Source organism: Somniosus microcephalus, chromosome 12, assembly GCF_052327205.1.
Source record: "Somniosus microcephalus isolate GS21.2 chromosome 12, FLI_Smic_1.0, whole genome shotgun sequence".
In the NCBI taxonomy this organism is placed as follows: domain Eukaryota; kingdom Metazoa; phylum Chordata; class Chondrichthyes; order Squaliformes; family Somniosidae; genus Somniosus; species Somniosus microcephalus.
In genome coordinates, this window is record NC_140998.1 from 206139952 (window position 1) to 206157335 (window position 17384).

Sequence of the window (17384 nt, forward strand, 5' to 3'; positions counted from 1 at the left end):
CGCATAAGGCCTTAAAACATTTTGGCCTTGCGTTTTCTGCAATTTTAATCATCGCTGTCATGCCTTTTAGTGTTCCGAGTCCTTGCTGGAACACTTCTTTCGCGTCAGTCAGGATCTTTGACAGTCGCCCAGGTGTGACGTCGTCATCCTTTTTGTCAGCCACAGTCAGTGCCTGTATGGAATGCCAATCCAGTTGTATTTTCCGGATCCATTCACGTCCCAGTAATGGTGGTCCTCCATCTTGCAATACATACAGGTCTAGTTTTGGTGTTTCCTTACCGTTATATATAACGGTCACCCTTATTTTTCCTTTGGGGTAGACTTTTTGCCCCGTGTACGTCTTCAAAATAATTTTTGTGTCTCTCAAGGGTATGTGTGAGAATAGCCGCTCATAGTCCCGTCGGTTTATGACTGTTAGGGCTGATCCTGTGTCCGATTCCATCTTTACCTGGACTCCTGCTATCTTGGGAGTGACCCAAATGGTTCGGTGATCCTCCGTTGTAATCACATTATGTAGTTTCAGACAACTCAGTTCCCTGCTTTCGGAGTCGTTATCACTCTTTTGTTCGTCTGAACTATTCTCCATCATCTTATGTACCTTCTTGTACTTTTCTTTGGCAGGTTTCTTATTGCTGGTTTTCTCTCCCGACCTGCAGACTCGTACTATGTGTCCTACTTTTCCACACTGTCTGCACACTTTGTCTTTGAAACAGCAATCTTTCTGGTCGTGTGTTGTTCTGCCGCAGCGATAGCACTTCTCTGTTCCATATGACATTTCGTTTGTGCCATATTCTTGCGGTCTCTGTTGTATCTCTGCAGTGCCCCGTGCTGCTGCTTCATATGATACCGCAATGCTGAAAGCCTTTTTCAGCGTAAGGTCCTTTTCAGATAAAAGCCATTTCTGGGTTCCTTCACTTTGAAGCCCACACACAAACTTGTCCCTTAAGGTATCTGCCAGTCCCGCTCCAAACTGGCAGTGTTTCGATAGTTTGCGCAGTTCTGTTAAATAATCAGCATTGCTTTCATCCTTATGCTGGTTCCGTTTGTGAAACTTGAATCTTTCTGCTATCAGCAGCAGTGTGGGGTTTAAATGTTCCTGTAGTATCGTTACTATGTCTTCAAAACTCTTTTCCATTGGCTTCGTTGGGGTTACTAGATTTCGTAATAAACCACACGTCTTTGCACCCATTAAATTTAACAATACCGACGCTTTCTTGTCATCTGACACCTCATTTGCCTTGCAGTATACCTCTATTCATTCGACATATGTAGTCCAATCTTCGACTTCGTTGTCAAATGCGGGGATACTGCCACTCTTCGGTATTTTGGGTGTGGTTTAAAATGGCGTCTCCCAATGGCTTAAAATGGTGTCTCCCGCGCTTTCCTTCCTCCCCCGCTGCTGCCAACGCCGCTCCCGGCAGTTCTCGTGGCAATGGTGGCACCCTGTAGGTTTCGCGCGCTTCTCCTGCGCTGCTGCCAACGCCGCTCTCGGCGGTCCTCGTGGCAATGGCGTCGCCTCGCGGGTTTCTGTGCGTCTCTCTCTCCCTCTCTTTGACGCTGCTCAGCCCCTGAACACCGGCTGCGCCCTGTGTGCTCTGCCCTCTCTCTCTCTCCCCCGTCGATGCTGCTCGGCCCTTTGCTGTGCCGCTCGGTCGGGCTCTAGCCCGCCGCTGTCCGGGAAGGGTCTGCGCACTACCTGTTGCCAGCCCGTTTCGCTGGACCACCTCAACTGGAAAGCCAAGCCTGGCTCTCGACAGCCTCCCCCGCAATTCTCGAGTCTCTGCTGGATGACTGGGCGGTTGCCCGTGGTCGACGCCCGAGTCTCTGGCCTTGACCTCCAATCCACTGATCTCCAGGAACGAATCCCCGGGAGGTGATGCAGAGTTGCAGGTAGGTTCAAACTTGCCTCGTCGCCAATGTTGCGTCCGTGTATAATAAGACACAGACTGCAGGAGAATGGCACAACATGTGTTTACTAAACGTGGCTCACACTGCAACTGATCTGTACAGATTACTACTCAGTGCTATATACAGGTGTGGTCACTGCCGGTACTGCAGTATACATGAGCTGTAAAAGATAGTTCCCCCCTTAAAGGTATATACATTACAGAGATAGTCATTGACTGGCACTTGTGTGGCGCGAATGTTACCTGTCACTTATCAGCCTAAGCCTGAACGTCGTCCAGGTCTTCTTGCATGCAGGCATGGACTGCTTCATTATCTGAGGAGTTGTGAATGGCACTGAACACTGTGCAGTCATCAGCGAACATCCTCATTTCTGACCTAATGTTGGAGGGAAGGTCATTAATGAAGCAGCTGAAGATGGTTGGGCCTAGGACACTGCCCTGAGGAACTCCTGCAGCGATGTCCTGGGGCTGAGATGATTGACTACCAACCACCACAACCATCTTCTTGTATGAGAGACATGACCAGCTCATCCCCTCCCTCGCTTTGAGGCCGGTATCAGCTGTATCAGGCACAGACATGGGTCGGATTCTGGAACCTTCTCGGGGCAGGTGGGTCAAGACCACTCCAGCCGTGGCTCAGTGGGATGCACTCTCGCCTCTCAGTCAGAAGGTTGTTGGTTCAAGTCCTGCTTCAGAGACTTGAGCTCAATATTCTAGGCTTAAACTTCCAGTGCCAGTATTGAGGGAGCGCCGCACTGTCGGAGGGGCAGTACTGAGGGAGCGCCGCACTGTCGGAGGGGCAGTACTGAGGGAGCGCCGCACTGTCGGAGGGGCAGTACTGAGACAGCACCGCACTGTCGGAGGGGCAGTACTGAGGGAGCGCCGCACTGTCGGAGGGGCAGTACTGAGGGAGGGCCGCACTGTCGGAGGGGCAGTACTGAGGGAGCGCCGCACTGTGGGAGGGGCAGTATTGGGGGAGAGCCGAACAGTCGAAGGGGCAGCACTGAGGGAGCGCCGCACTGTCGGAGAGGCAGTACTAAGGGAGCGCCGCACTGTCGGTGGGGCAGTGCTGAGAGAGTGCTCCACTGTTGGAGGGGCAGTACTGAGGGAGCGCCGCACTGTCAGAGGGGCAGTGCTGAGGGAGCAACGCACTGTCGGAGGGGCAGTACTGAGGGAGCGCCGCACTGTCGGAGAGGCAGTACTGAGGGAGTGCCGCACTGTCGGAGGGGCAGTACTGAGGGAGCGCCGCACTGTCGGAGGGGCAGTACTGAGGGAGAGCCGCACTGTCGGAGAGGCAGTACTGAGGGAGCGCTGCACTGTCGGAGGGGCAGTACTGAGGGAGTGCCGCACTGTCGGATGGGCAGTACTGAGGGAGGGCCGCACTGTTGGAGGGGCAGTACTGAGGGAGCGCTGCACTGTCGGAGGGGCAGTACTGAGGGAGGGCCGCAGTGTTGGAGGGGCAGTACTGAGGGAGCGCTGCACTGTCGGAGGGGCAGTACTGAGGGAGCGCCACACTGTCGGAGGGGCAGTACTGAGGGAGCGCTGCACTGTCGGAGGGGCAGTACTGAGGGAGCGCTGCACTGTCGGAGGGGCAGTACTGAGGGAGCGCTGCACTGTCGGAGGGGCAGTACTGAGGGAGCGCTGCACTGTCGGAGGGGCAGTACTGAGGGAGCGCTGCACTGTCGGAGGGGCAGTACTGAGGGAGCGCCACACTGTCGGAGGGGCAGTACTGAGGGAGCGCTGCACTGTCGGAGGGGCAGTACTGAGGGAGCGCTGCACTGTCGGAGGGGCAGTACTGAGGGAGCGCCACACTGTCGGATGGGCAGTACTGAGGGAGGGCCGCACTGTCGGATGGGCAGTACTGAAGGAGGGCCGCACTGTTGGAGGGGCAGTAATCAGGGAGCACCGCACTGTCGGAGGGGCAGTACTGAGGGAGCGCCGCACTGTCAGAGATGCCGTCTTTCGGATGAGACGTGAAACCGGAAGCCCATCTGCCATCTCCGGTGGATGTAAAAGATCCCACGGCCACGATTGGAAGGAGAGCAGGGGGGAGTTCTCCCCTGGTGTCCTTGGGCCGATAACTTTCTCTCAACCAGCATCAGTGAAACACAGATGATCTGGTCGTTATCACGTTGCTGTTTGTGGGAGCTTGCTGTGCGCAAATTGGCTGCCGCGTTTCCCACATTACAACAGGGGCCACACTTCTCAAAGTGCTTCATTGGCTGTGAAGCACTTTGTGATGTCCTGAGGTTGTGAACGGCAGTGTCGAGCTGCAAGTTCTTTCTATATTTCTTTCACCCACCAGTGTAGGGGATTAGCCCTCATGTCACCCAGCGAGCTGTGAACGCCCTTGACTGGAAGTCGCGGCCGATTCTCCGTCCTCGCTCGCCTGTCTCTTCAGAGAATCCCCCGGCCTAATCCATCAACGCTGGTTAGATCTGAGGCAGCACTAACCCGACAGGGCAGGAAGTAACCAAAGCCATATCCTTTCACACTGTCTGTGGTGTCCGCAAAGCCTCAGGTCTGTGACGTACCACATCCTCGAGCCTGGTCCAGACACAAAGGGGACTTGACCTCGTTTCCTCCTGTCAGTTAACCCTGGGAGGGCTTTATTTTTCTTGCCTTTCTCTCTTTAGCTCCTCACGCACTTCCTTGTACCGGTTGAATCAACGCCGGCTAGACCACAGTTGGGGCGCCTAACTGGTTGCCTAGCGATGGTGGGCCTTCCTCTCTTGCTAGGCCTCAACTTTGACTTGAATGACCAAGGCCGCCTACCTCCACCTCCCTATCATTGTCCGTCTCCGCTCCTTGCCTCAGCGCATCCGCTGCTGAAACCCTCATCAATGCCTTTGTTACCTCTGGACTTGACTATTCCAACGCTCTCTGGGCCGGCCTCCCATCTTCCAGCATCCGTAAACTTGAGGTCATCTGAATCTCGGCTGCCCCGTGTCCTAACTCGCACCAAGTTCTGTTCACCCATCTCCCCTGTGCTCGCTGACCTACATTGGCTCCCAGTCCGGCAATGCCTCGATTTTAATATTCTCATCCTTGTTTTCAAATCTCTCCAAGGCCTCCTTGCCCCCCTCCCTATCTCTGTAATCTCCTCCAGCCCCACAACCCACCGAGATCTCTGTGTTCTCCAATTCTGTCCTCTTGCACATCCCCCAATTTCCATCGCTTCGCCATTGGCGGCCGCGCCTTCAGCCGCCTGGGCCCCGAGCTCTGGAATTCCCTCCCTAAACCTCTCCGCCTCTCTCTCCTCCTTTAAGACGCTCCTTAAAACCGGCCTCTTTGACCAAGCTTTTGTTCACCTGTCCTAATATCTCCTGATGTGTCTCGCTGTCAAATTTTGTCTGATTTACGCTCCTGTGAAGCACCTTGGGAGGTTTTACTACATTAAAGTTGCTATATAAATGCAATTTCTTGTTGTCAAATGTAGGCCTCACCATTAGGAGCCAAACACCATCATGTGGGACAAAGGATCTCTCGCAGGCCAGGCTGGTTGGTGGTGTCAGGTTCACTGCAGAACTATAGCTTTGAAGGTCACTTTGTTTCCTCCCGCTGGCCCACAGGTTACCACGGTTACTGAGACTGTTCTCCTCAGAGCAGAGAAGGTTAAGAGGAGATTTGTTAGAGGCGTTCAAAATCACGAAGGGTTTTTGATGGAGTAAATAGGAGAAACTCTTTCCAGTGGCAGGAGGGTCGGTAACCAGAGGACACAGATTGAAGATAATTGGCTAAAGAACCAGAGGGGGAGATGAGGAAAATTGTTTTAACGCAGCGAGTTGTTGTGATCTGGAATGCGCTGCCTGAAAGGGCGGTGGAAGCAGATTCAATAGTAACTTTCACAAGGGAATTGGATAAATACTTCAAAAGGAAAAGCGCTCAGGCCCGGGGGGAGAGAGCAGGGTGGAGTGGGACTAATTGGAGATCTTCTTCAAAGAATCAGCACAGGCACGATGGGCCGAATGGCCTCCTCCTGTGTTGTACGATTCTGTGAGTTACTAAATACAGTTTCACAGCTGGGGGCAGGATTCGAACTCACAGCCTTAGGTTTACCAGGTTGATGTTCATTACCCACTGTAGGAACATTCGGAACAAGGAGGGAGGCCATTCAGCCCCTTGAGCCTGCTCCGCCATTCAATCAGATCGTGGCTGATCTGTACTTCAACCCCTTCTACTTGCCTTTGCTCCGTATCCCTCGATACCCTTAACCAACAAATATCTATCGGCCTCAGCCGTGAAAGCTCCAATTGACCCTCAGCATCCACAGCTTTTTAAGGGGGAGAGAGTTCCAGATTTCCACCACCCTTTGTGTGAAGAAGTGCTTCCTGACATCAGCCCTGAACGGCCTGGCTCGAATTTGAAGGTTCTGCCCCCTTGTTCTGGACTCCCCCCACCAGAGGAAAGAGTTTCTCTCTCTACCCTATCGGCTCCTTTAATCATCTTCAACACCTCGGTTAGATCACCCCTTAATCTTCTAAACTCCAGGGAATACAAGCCTCGTCTGCGCAAAATAACAACAGAAAATGCTGGAAAAACTCAGCAGGCCAGGCAACATCCGTGGAGAGAAAATAGAGTCGACGTTTCGGGTCAAAACCCTCCGTCAAGACTAAAGAAGCACAGGAAATGCAATAGATCGAAAGGCAGGGCTGGGAGAGAATAAAAGAGAAGTGAAGAGACATTAAGAGGTATTCAAAACGAGAGGAGACGGTGATCGGACTAGTGGAGACAAAAGACGGCTCTAGATTAGGTGTGAAATGCACTGGCAGAATGGGAGACAGCTGCCATGTGGGAGAGAGAAAGGTGGGGGGGGGGGGGAAGGGCCAAAAGAAAGGTGTGGATAAAAATTAAGTAAAAATGTAATGGGGGCCGAGGTTATGATCTGAAATTGTTGAACTCGATATTGAGCCCGGAAGGCTGTAAAGTGCCGAATCGGAAGATGAGGTGCTGTTCCTCGAGTTTACGCTGAGCTTCCATGGAGCAGTGCAAGAGGCCGAGGACGGTGAGGTCCGAGTGGGAATGGGGCGCCGAATGGCCTCCTTCTGTGCCGTATCTTCCTATGATTCCAGTTGCTTGGTGCAGCTCCCATTCCTCGAGGTGGTTCCGAATCCTCACTCCACATCATTACCAAGAGGTCTCTTGTCGTAGATGTAGTGTATGTGCTTTAAGTCAGAACTACTTTTTACAGCTCCTGTATACTGTAGTACCGGCAGTAACCACACCGGTATATAAGCTGTGCGCATGCCTCTGTACTCCAGTCTAGAGATGACCCTCCTCCAGTAAAGACCTGTTGTTTGTTTATGTCCAGCATCCGTGTAATTCTTTATCCACTGAACCACGGATCGAACAGTGGCGACGAGTGTTGATGCGAATCTACCTGCAACATTAAACAAAAAAAACAAAAACAAAATAGTCGAGTCCAGGAACACGGGCGTCGACCGCGAGCAACCGCCCAGCAGTCAGGCAGAGATCCAACTTCGCTGGGGAGGCTGTGGAGAGCCGGGCTTGGTTCCCCAGCCACAACGAGCAGTAAGAGACCGACGACAGGTCCTGAGCAGACCCTTCCCGAGCAGCGGCGGCTGGAGCCGACCGACGGCAGAGAGAGAGAGCCAGGCAGCGTCGACGGGGTAAGAAGAGGGTGAAGAGAGCAGGGCGCAGCCGGGGATTGATCACCGAGCGGCGTCGAGGGAAAATACTGCAAACCGGAGAGAGAGAGGGTAAGAAACAGCCGGGTTCTAGACTGAGCGGCGTCGACAAATATCAAGAGAAGAACGCGCAGAGCACAGCCAGGGATCACGGGCTGATCAGAGTCCGCGGGGCGAAGCAAGGGGAGGCGCCATTGAGCCGCGGAGAAGCAGGGAGAGCGCGGGAGGTGCCATTGAGCCGCGGAGAAGAAGGAAGAGCGCGGGAGGCGCCATTTTGCGAAGCTGCAGCGGAGAAGACGGGCGAGCGCGGGAAGGAAGGAAAGCGCGGGAGACGCCATTTTGTGCCAGCGGAGAAGAAGGGGAAGCGCGGGAGGCGCCATTGGGGATAGTTAACGCACAACCAAGGATGCCGAAGAGTGGCAGTATCTCTACGTTCGACAATGAAGTCGAAGATTGGGCGACATATGTGGAACGTTTTGAGGTGTACTGCAGGGCGAATGAAGTGCCAGATGCTAATAAAGCACTGGTTCTGTTAAATTCCATTTGTGCAAAAACTTATGGGTTACTGCGAAATCTAATAACCCCAGAGAAGCCGGTAAACAAGGATTTTGGAAGCATAGTAGAAATCCTACAGGACCACTTAAGCCCCACACCGCTGCTGATAGCAGAACGATTTAAGTTCCGTAAAAGGAACCAACACAAAGACGAAAGCAATGCTGAGTACCTAACGGAACTGCGCAAGCTATCAAAATACTGCCAGTTTGGAGCGGGACTAGCAGACACGTTAAGGGATAAGTTTGTGTGTGGGCTACAAAGTGAAGGAACCCAGAAACGGCTTCTATCAGAAAAGGACCTTACGCTGGACAAAGCTTTCAATATGGCAGTATCACACGAAGCAGCCGCAAGGGGTGCTGCGGAGATACAACGGAGACCGCAAGAATACGGCACCAACGAAATGACCTTTGGAACAGGGAAGTGCTATTGCTGCGGCAGAACAACACATGACCAGAAAGATTGTTGGTTCAAGGACCAAGTGTGCAGACAGTGTGGGAAAGCAGGACACATAACAAGAGTCTGCAGGTCTGGGAAGAAAACCAACAGTAAGAAATCTCCACAGGAGAAGTACAAAAAGGTACACCAGGTGATGGACAGTGGTTCAGATGAACAGAAAAGTGACACAGACTCCGGAAGCAAGGAGCTGGGTTGTCTGAAAATACATAATGTAACCGAAATAGAGGATCACCAGACTATCTGGGTTACACTCAAGATAGACGGAGTCCAAGTGGAAATGGAATAGGACACAGGGTCAGCTCTAACACGTCATAAATCAAAGAGACTACAAGCGGCTATTTTCACACATACCCTTGAAAGCTACAGAGATTGTCTTGAAGACGTATACGGGGCAAAAAGTCTACCCCAAAGGAAAAATAAGGTGAAAGTGATATATAAAGGTCAGGAAATACCTAAAATGGATATATATGAATTGCTAAATGGAGGACAACCACTGCTAGGACGTGAGTGGATCCGGAAGATACATTTAGATTGGCATTCCCTACAGGCACTGAAGGTGGAGGCCAAAAAGGATGACGATGTCACACATGGACGACTGTCAAAAATGCTAACTGATGCAAAAGAAGTGTTCCAGGAGGGACTAGGAACACTAAAAGGAATAACAGCAACAATTAAAATAGAGGATAATGCAAGCCCAAAGTTTCTGAAGGCCAGACCAGTGCCTTATGCGATCAGACCAGCGGTTGAAGCAGAGCTGGAAGGGTTGGAATGTTCAGGAGTACTGTCCAAAGTGGACTGGAGCGAGTGGGCTACACCCATCGTCCCTGTAATGAAGAGGTCGTTGAGTAATACGCCTGGGGAACCAAAGAAGATCCGCATCTGTGGGGATTTTAAGGTGACGGTGAACCTAGTCCTTCACACGATGCAATATCCGCTTCCACGAATTTAGGATATTTTCGCCTCGCTATCTGGTGGTAAACGCTTCACCAAAATTGATCTAGCCCAGGCGTACTTGCAAATTGAGGTAGAAGAAGCTTCGAAACATTACCTTACGATCAAGGTCCCTATCAATACAACCGGCTGATGTTTGGAGTAGCCTCGGCTCCGGCTATCTGGCAAAGGGCGATGGATCAGGTCCTGCAAGGGATTCCAGGGACCCAGTGTTATTTGGATGACATCTTGGTCACGGGCGAAAGTGACGGTGATCACCTCGCTAATTTGGAGAAGGTGCTCGCCAGATTAAAGGAATATGGGCTACGAGCAAATCGCCACAAGTGCGAGTTTTTCCAGAAACAGATCTCGTATTGCGGCCACGTCATCGATGAAGAGGGGTTACATAAGTCCCCTGACAAGATTGAGGCAGTAGTCAAGGCTCCAGCACCGAAAATGTGTCACAACTGAGGTCGTTCCTCGGGCTGGTAAACTATTACCACAAGTTCTTACCAAATTTGTCTACGGTACTACACCCGCTGAACACCCTACTGCAAACAGGGGTACCATGGAAGTGGGATGACGAACGTAGACGAGCTTTCCAGAAGTGTAAAGAATTGATCAGATCAAAAGAGGTGTTGGCCCATTTCAACCCAGCACTACCAATTCGTTTGGCATGTGATGCATCACCCTACGGCATTGGAGCGGTGCTGTCGCACAAATTCCCAGACGGGTTGGAGAGGCCAGTGGCCTTTGCGTCTTGGTCACTAACCTCAGCCGAGCGCAACTACGCCCAGATTGACAGGGAGGCCCTCAGCCTAGTATGGGGAGTAAAAAAATTCAACCATTATCTGCACGGGCAGAAGTTCACCTTGCTGACTGACCACCAACCACTTGTCTCCATCTTTAATCCTAAGAAGGGCGTGCCAGTAATGACTGCACAGCGGTTACAAAGATGGTCCCTGTTTCTAGGGGCGAATCAATATGAAATAGAATATAAAGGCACGAAACAGCATGGGAACGCTGATGGGCTATCGCGCCTGCCACTGCCTACGGTGGAGGAAGCACCAGCAGTGGACCCTATCGAGATATTTCATTCGTCGATAATTGAACGATTGCCAGTAACAAACGCGGATATAGAGAAGGAGACCCGAAATGATCCGACGCTGTCACGGGTATATGAATTGACGGTGAGGGGATGGCCAACACATGGCGACTCACTGTTGCCAGCATTCTCATCCAGAAGAGAACAGCTGTCAGTATGCCAGGGGACAGTGATGTGTGGATCCAAAGTGGTGATTCCACCCAAGTTAAGGGAGAGAGTGCTAAAGGAGCTACATGAAGGTCATCTGGGGGGAGTGAAAATGAAAAGCCTTGCTAGGGCTTATGTGTGGTGGCCGGGAATCGATCAACATATCGAAGACCAGAAGGTCCAAAATGCACCACCACATGCCCCTCTACACCCATGGGAGTGGCCCTCCTCTCCATGGCAACGGGTGCACATTGATTTCGCTGGTCCATTCATGGACTCAATGTTCTTAATAGCAGTGGATGCTCATTCAAAGTGGCCTGAGGTGATAAAGATGTCTTCAACCACTACAGAGAAAACGATTGCAGTCCTACAGACCATATTTGCCAGAAACGGTTTGCCAGAGCAGATCTGCTCTGATAATGGACCACAGTTTGTGTCCGACGAGTTCCAAAAATTCATGAAAAGGAATGGGGTAAGGCATTACACATCCGCCCCATATCATCCAGCCACCAATGGATTGGCTGAGAGGTTCGTACAAACCTTTAAGAAGGCGATAAAGGCCATGTGTGACGAGGAAATTCCACTACAGCATAAGATGGACAATTTCTTATTAGCCTACCGAAACGCGACACATGCAGTTACCAACCAGACCCCGGACATGATGTTCTTTAACAGAAGGTTGAGCTCTCGTCTGGATTTGCTCAGACCAAATGTGCGAAGAAATGTTGAGGACAAACAATTCCAGCACATCAACGAGAAGCCGACAAGAAACTTCAATGTAGGGCAACCAGTCTTGGCCCGTGACTATCGAACAGAGAAGTGGCAACCCGGAACAATATGTACAAGGCAGGGGCCATTAATGTACACAGTGGATGTCGGGGAGAACATTGTGAGACGCCACGTCGATCAGATCTTAGCGTCACAGGAAGGCGTCAACCCCATGTCTCGAGTACCTGGGGATGAACCCGACATACCGGTAGCATCTACTTCAGACCCAGTAGCAGTGGAACCCGATGAACTACCCGATGAAAAGGGGTCAGAATCGCCTCTGCACCAAGAACAAGAACCTCCGGAAAGGCGCTATCCCGAAAGGGTCAGGAAGCCGCCCCAAAGACTGAATCTATAAATGGACTTTTTGTTATTGAATGTACATGTAAAAAATGTAATTGTTATTTGAATATTAAGGGGGGTATTATTAATCTAAAAAGGGAGGAATTGTAGTGTATGTGCTTTAAGTCAGAACTACTTTTTACAGCTCCTGTATACTGTAGTATCGGCAGTAACCACACCGGTATATAAGCTGTGCGCATGCCTCTGTACTCCAGTCTAGAGATGACCCTCCTCCAGTAAAGACCTGTTGTTTGATTATGTACAGCATCCGTGTAATTCTTTATCCACTGAACCACGGATCTAACAGTAGACCCTTAAGTCAACCTCTTGCCTAGATGAGTGCAGCTCCCAACAACACTCAAGAAGCTCGACACCATCCAAGACAAAGCAGCCCGCTTGATCGGTACCCCATCCACCACCTTAAACATTCACTGCCTCCACCACCGGCGCTCCGTGGCTGCAGTGTGTACCAGCTACAAGACGCACTGCAGCAACTCGCCAAGCCTTCTTTGGCAGCACCTCCCAAACCCACGGCCTCTTCCACCTAGAAGGACAAGGGCAGCAGGCGCATGGGAACACCACCCCCTCCAAGTTCCCCTCCAAGTCACACATCATCCTCACTTGGAAATATATCGGCCGTTCGTTCATCGTCGCTGGGTCAAAATCCTGGAACTCCCTCCCTAACAGCACTGTGGGAGCACCTTCACCACACGGACTGCAGCGGTTCAAGAAGGCGGCTCACCACAAGCTTCTCAAGGGCAACTAGGGACGGGCAATAAATGCTGGTCTTGCCAGTGACGCCCACATCTCGAGAATGAGTAAAAGAATGTTAGCCTTGCTGGAATGGCTGCATGTGCATTTTGTAACTGGGTAGCTGAATGGGCAGCCCACACTCACTGGGGTAGGGGTGATGCCTGGTGAGCTTGCCTCACTTATCACACCGGGGCAGAAGCTGAACTTTAACATGCACTAACCAGCAGTGACCCCCTAGGTGAATCGTCCATCCCAATGCCATTTCCAGTGGAATACAGGAACAAACGGACACAAATCTGGCACGTCATGGACAAGTTGACTCAGAGAATCACTGCGAGGCTGGTCGGGGAGAATGTGAGCATTGTTCAGTGGTTCAAACCATGGCAGGTGTATAGAGGAAGCTTCTCACTGTACCTGCCCGGGGAGTGTTTGATGGGACAGTGTAGAGGGAGCTTTACTCTGTATCTAACCCGTGCTGTACCTGCCCTGGGAGTATTTGATGGGACAGTGTAGAGGGAGCTTTACTCTGTATCTAACCCGTGCTGTACCTGCCCTGGGAGTGTTTGATGGGACAGTGTAGAGGGAGCATTACTCTGTATCTAACCCGTGCTGTACCTGCCCTAGGAGTGTTTGATGGGACAGTGTAGAGAGAGCTTTACTCTGTATATAACCCGTGCTGTACCTGCCCTGGGAGTGTTTGATGGGACAGTGTAGAGGGAGTTTTACTCTGTATCTAACCCGTCCTGTACCTGCCCTGGGAGTGTTTGATGGGACAGTGTAGAGGGAGTTTTACTCTGTATCTAACATAGTGCTGTACGTGCCCTGGGAGTGTTTGATGGGACAGTGCAGAGAGAGCTTTACTCTGTATCTAACCCATGCTGTAACTGCCCTGGGAGTGTTTGATGGGACAGTGTAGAGGGAGCTTTACTCTGTATCTAACCCGTGCTGTACCTGCCCTGGGAGTGTTTGATGGGACAGTGTAGAGGGAGTATTACTCTGTATCTAACCCGTGCTGTACCTGCCCTGCGATGGTTTGATGGGACAGTGTAGAGGGAGCTTTACTCTGATTCTAACCCGTGCTGTTCCTGCCCTAGGAGTGTTTGATGGGACAGTGTAGAGGGAGCTTTACTCTGTATATAACCCGTGCTGTACCTGCCCTGGGAGTGTTTGATGGGACAGTGTAGAGAGAGCTTTACTCTGTATATAACCCGTGCTGTACCTGCCCTGGGAGTGTTTGATGGGACAGTGTAGAGAGAGCTTTACTCTGTATATAACCCGTGCTGTACCTGCCCTGGGAGTGTTTGATGGGACAGTGTAGAGGGAGCTTTACTCTGTATCTAACCCGTGCTGTACCTGCCCTGGGAGTGTTTGATGGGACAGTGTAGAGGGAGCTTTACTCTGTATCTAACCCGTGCTGTACCTGCCCTGGGAGTGTTTGATGGGACAGTGTAGAGGGAGCTTTACTCTGTATCTAACCCGTGCTGTACCTGCCCTGGGAGTGTTTAATGGGACAGTGTAGAGGGAGCATTACTCTGTAATTAACCCGCACTGTACCTGCCCTGGGAGTGTTTGATGGGACAGTGTAGAGGGAGCTTTACTTTGTTTCTAACCCCGTGCTGTACCTGCCCTGGGAGTGTTTGATGGGACAGTGTAGAGGGAGCTTTACTCTGCATCTAACCCGTGCTGTACCTGCCCTGGGAGTGTTTGATGGGACAATGTAGAGGGAGCTTTACTCTGTATCTAACCCTGTACTGTACCTGCCCTGGGAGTATTTGATGGGACTGTGTAGCGGGAGCTTTACTCTGTATCTAACCCCGTGCTATACCTGCCCTGGGAGTGGTTGATGGGTGGGTGTAGAGGGAGCTTTACTCTGTATCTAACCCCGTGCTGTACCTGCCCTGGGAGTATTTGATGGGACAGTGTAGAGGGAGCCTTACTCTGTATCTAACCCCGTGCTGTAGCTGCCCTGGGAGTGTTTGATGGGACAGTGTAGAGGGAGCTTTATTCTGTATCTAACCCTGTACTGTACCTGCCCTGGGAGTGTTTGATGGGACAGTGTAGAGAGAGCTTTACTCTGTATCTAACCCTGTGCTGTACCTGCCCTGGGAGTGTTTGATGGGACAGTGTAGAGGGAGCTTTACTCTGTATCTAACCCCATGCTGTAACTGCCCTGGGAGTGTTTGATGGGACAGTGTAGAGGCAGCTTTACTCTGTATCTAACCCATATGCTGTACCTGCTGTATTGATTTCTTTGTGGGTTCAATGACGAGGCAATTATGAAAGAGAATGTCTTTTAATCTAAAGTCTGTTCAGCTCTTTTAACAGCCTTACAGCAGACACCGTGCTAGAAATCCATCTAAAGTGAAACTGAAACTACACTCCACTGCTTGTCTCTCACATGACCTCTGCTGGTCAGGCATAAGTAATCAATACATGCAAACATGCTGGTAAGGCATGATAATCAAACAGGCAAATAACATCACTATTTGCTGATATCATTACATCTCCCTTTCTTAAAACAAAAGTATTTTACTTTTAACTAACAACATGTTTTCTTTGTATTAATCTGCATTTTAACTGTAACACTTAATGAACTTACATTATCATTATCATGATCAAGGTTTTTTAACCTTGTTTTGTATGTTCACATGAAATATGTAAATACACTAGAACTTGAAGAAAGAATAAGATAACATTACTTCCTTCTATAACAATAGTCCTTAAATTTGCTCAATGAGTCTCTCAGGAGGCTTCACGTGTCTTGAGGATTTTCTGATTGATTGTCCTTGAATCTGAGTTGTTGCCTCAGATGATGGTTTCTCAGCTGTGTGATCAGGTTGTTCAACAGTATCAGTCTCTTGACCTGCTGTGGCTGGTCCCATGAGAAGATCTCGACGATTTCTTCTCAGAACAGCACCCTCATCCCTCTGAATGGTGTATGATCTTGGTTGAACTTCACTCAGGACAGTTCCCTTCTGAGTCCATATGTTTGTTTTGTCTTTGAACCTTACTTGGTCACCAGTGTGGAGTTCAGGTAGGTTTTGTGTTCCTCTGTCATAGTAGTACTTTTGCTTTTCTTTCTGTTGTTCTTTGAACTTCCTCAGTTTCTCCCCCTCTTTTGTTTTCAGGAGGTTCTCCGGGATGGGTAGGTTTGACCTTAGCCGACGTCCCATAAGGAGTTGGGCTGGTGACATACCACACTCGAGCGGCGTTGTGCGGTATACAAGCATGCTCTGGTAGAAGTCAGTTCCACTGTCTTTTGCCTTGTACATCAGTCCTTTCACTGTGTTTGCAGGCTCTCCTGGGTCAACAGCTGTGGACAACGTGTCTGCTGTATACATCAGCTTACCCGGTGTGTACGCAACATTCAGTTCATCATAGACTGTCTCTCCTTCGCTTTCCACAACGAGGACTCTCTTTACCAGGTTCAGTCTCTCACAGGCTTTTAAACCTAGTATGGCTTGCACATCCTTTGGCACCACGATTAATTCTAACGTGTGCTCTCTGTCCTTGATTGTCACTTTGACAATGCATCTTCCTTTCACTGGTATATTAGTACCTGAGTATCCTGTCACTTTCACTTTTATTCCATGTATCTTTGGTCTGGGTCTAATTTTCTTAAAATCAGTCTCTGATATCACATTAACTTGTGCTCCAGTATCCAATTTAAATGGAATGTGTATGTCATTCACTTTTAGTGTCAACATCCAGTCTCTTTCTTCTTTTTTGTTTTCAGACACAACATCTACATAGAACTCCTCTATCTCGCTTTCATCTACTGCATGGACCTTGCTTTGTTGCGCTTGGTTCTTGCAGCAACGGGCATAATGGTTGTTTTTGTTGCAACTATTGCATGTTTTACCATATGCTGGACACTTTTTTGGTGTATGCTGTGTACCGCATCGACTACATGACTTTCGATTGTCCCTTTCATTTTCGTTCGCTGGCCACGCCTCTTTTTTAACATTGGCGCTCTTTTTGTTAAACGGTTTGTATCCGTTCATTCTCACTGCATCCATGTTGCAGCTACTGTCACTGAACAGCTCCTTTGCCTGCAACTTCACAGTCTCTGTAGCCCTACACAGTGCTATGGCTTTTCCCAGGTCTAGATCTTGCTCTCTTAGCAGTCTTTCCCTTAGACCATTATTCGGAATACCACACACCAGTCTGTCTTTTATCAGCGAGTCTGTCAGTCCCCCAAATTCACACGATTTGCTTCTGTTTCTCAGTTCAGCCACATACTGATCAATAGTCTCACCCGTTTTCTGTACACATGTGAAAAATCTGTGCCTCTCAAACGTCACGTTACGTTTAGGTATGCAGTAGGCCTCAAACTGTTCCATTATTTTATCTAACTTCTTTTTGTCTCCATCAGCAGCGAATGTGAAGTTATTATACACCCCCAGCGCTTCATCACCCACGACATGTAAGAACAGTGAAGCTTTCCTTTTATTACTTTTCTCGTCAGCTCCGATTGCTGATAAATACAACTCTACACGTTGTTTGAATCTCCTCCAATTTTCAGCCACATTACCTGTCAACTGAAGCGTCGCCAGTGGGAGTAAACCTTCCATTTTTCACTTCGTTAGCTATTCTCTAATGGTAAGTAAAGATGTTCTCTTTTGGCTTGCTAATATGTGGAGAGCTGATTTCACTGGGTAGCTTATTTGCCACTATCTCGTCGAGTTGCTGACTTCAGATTTTTCCTCTTCATTTCTTTCAATCACTTCTGACACCATGTATTGATTTCTTTGTGGGTTCAATGACGAGACA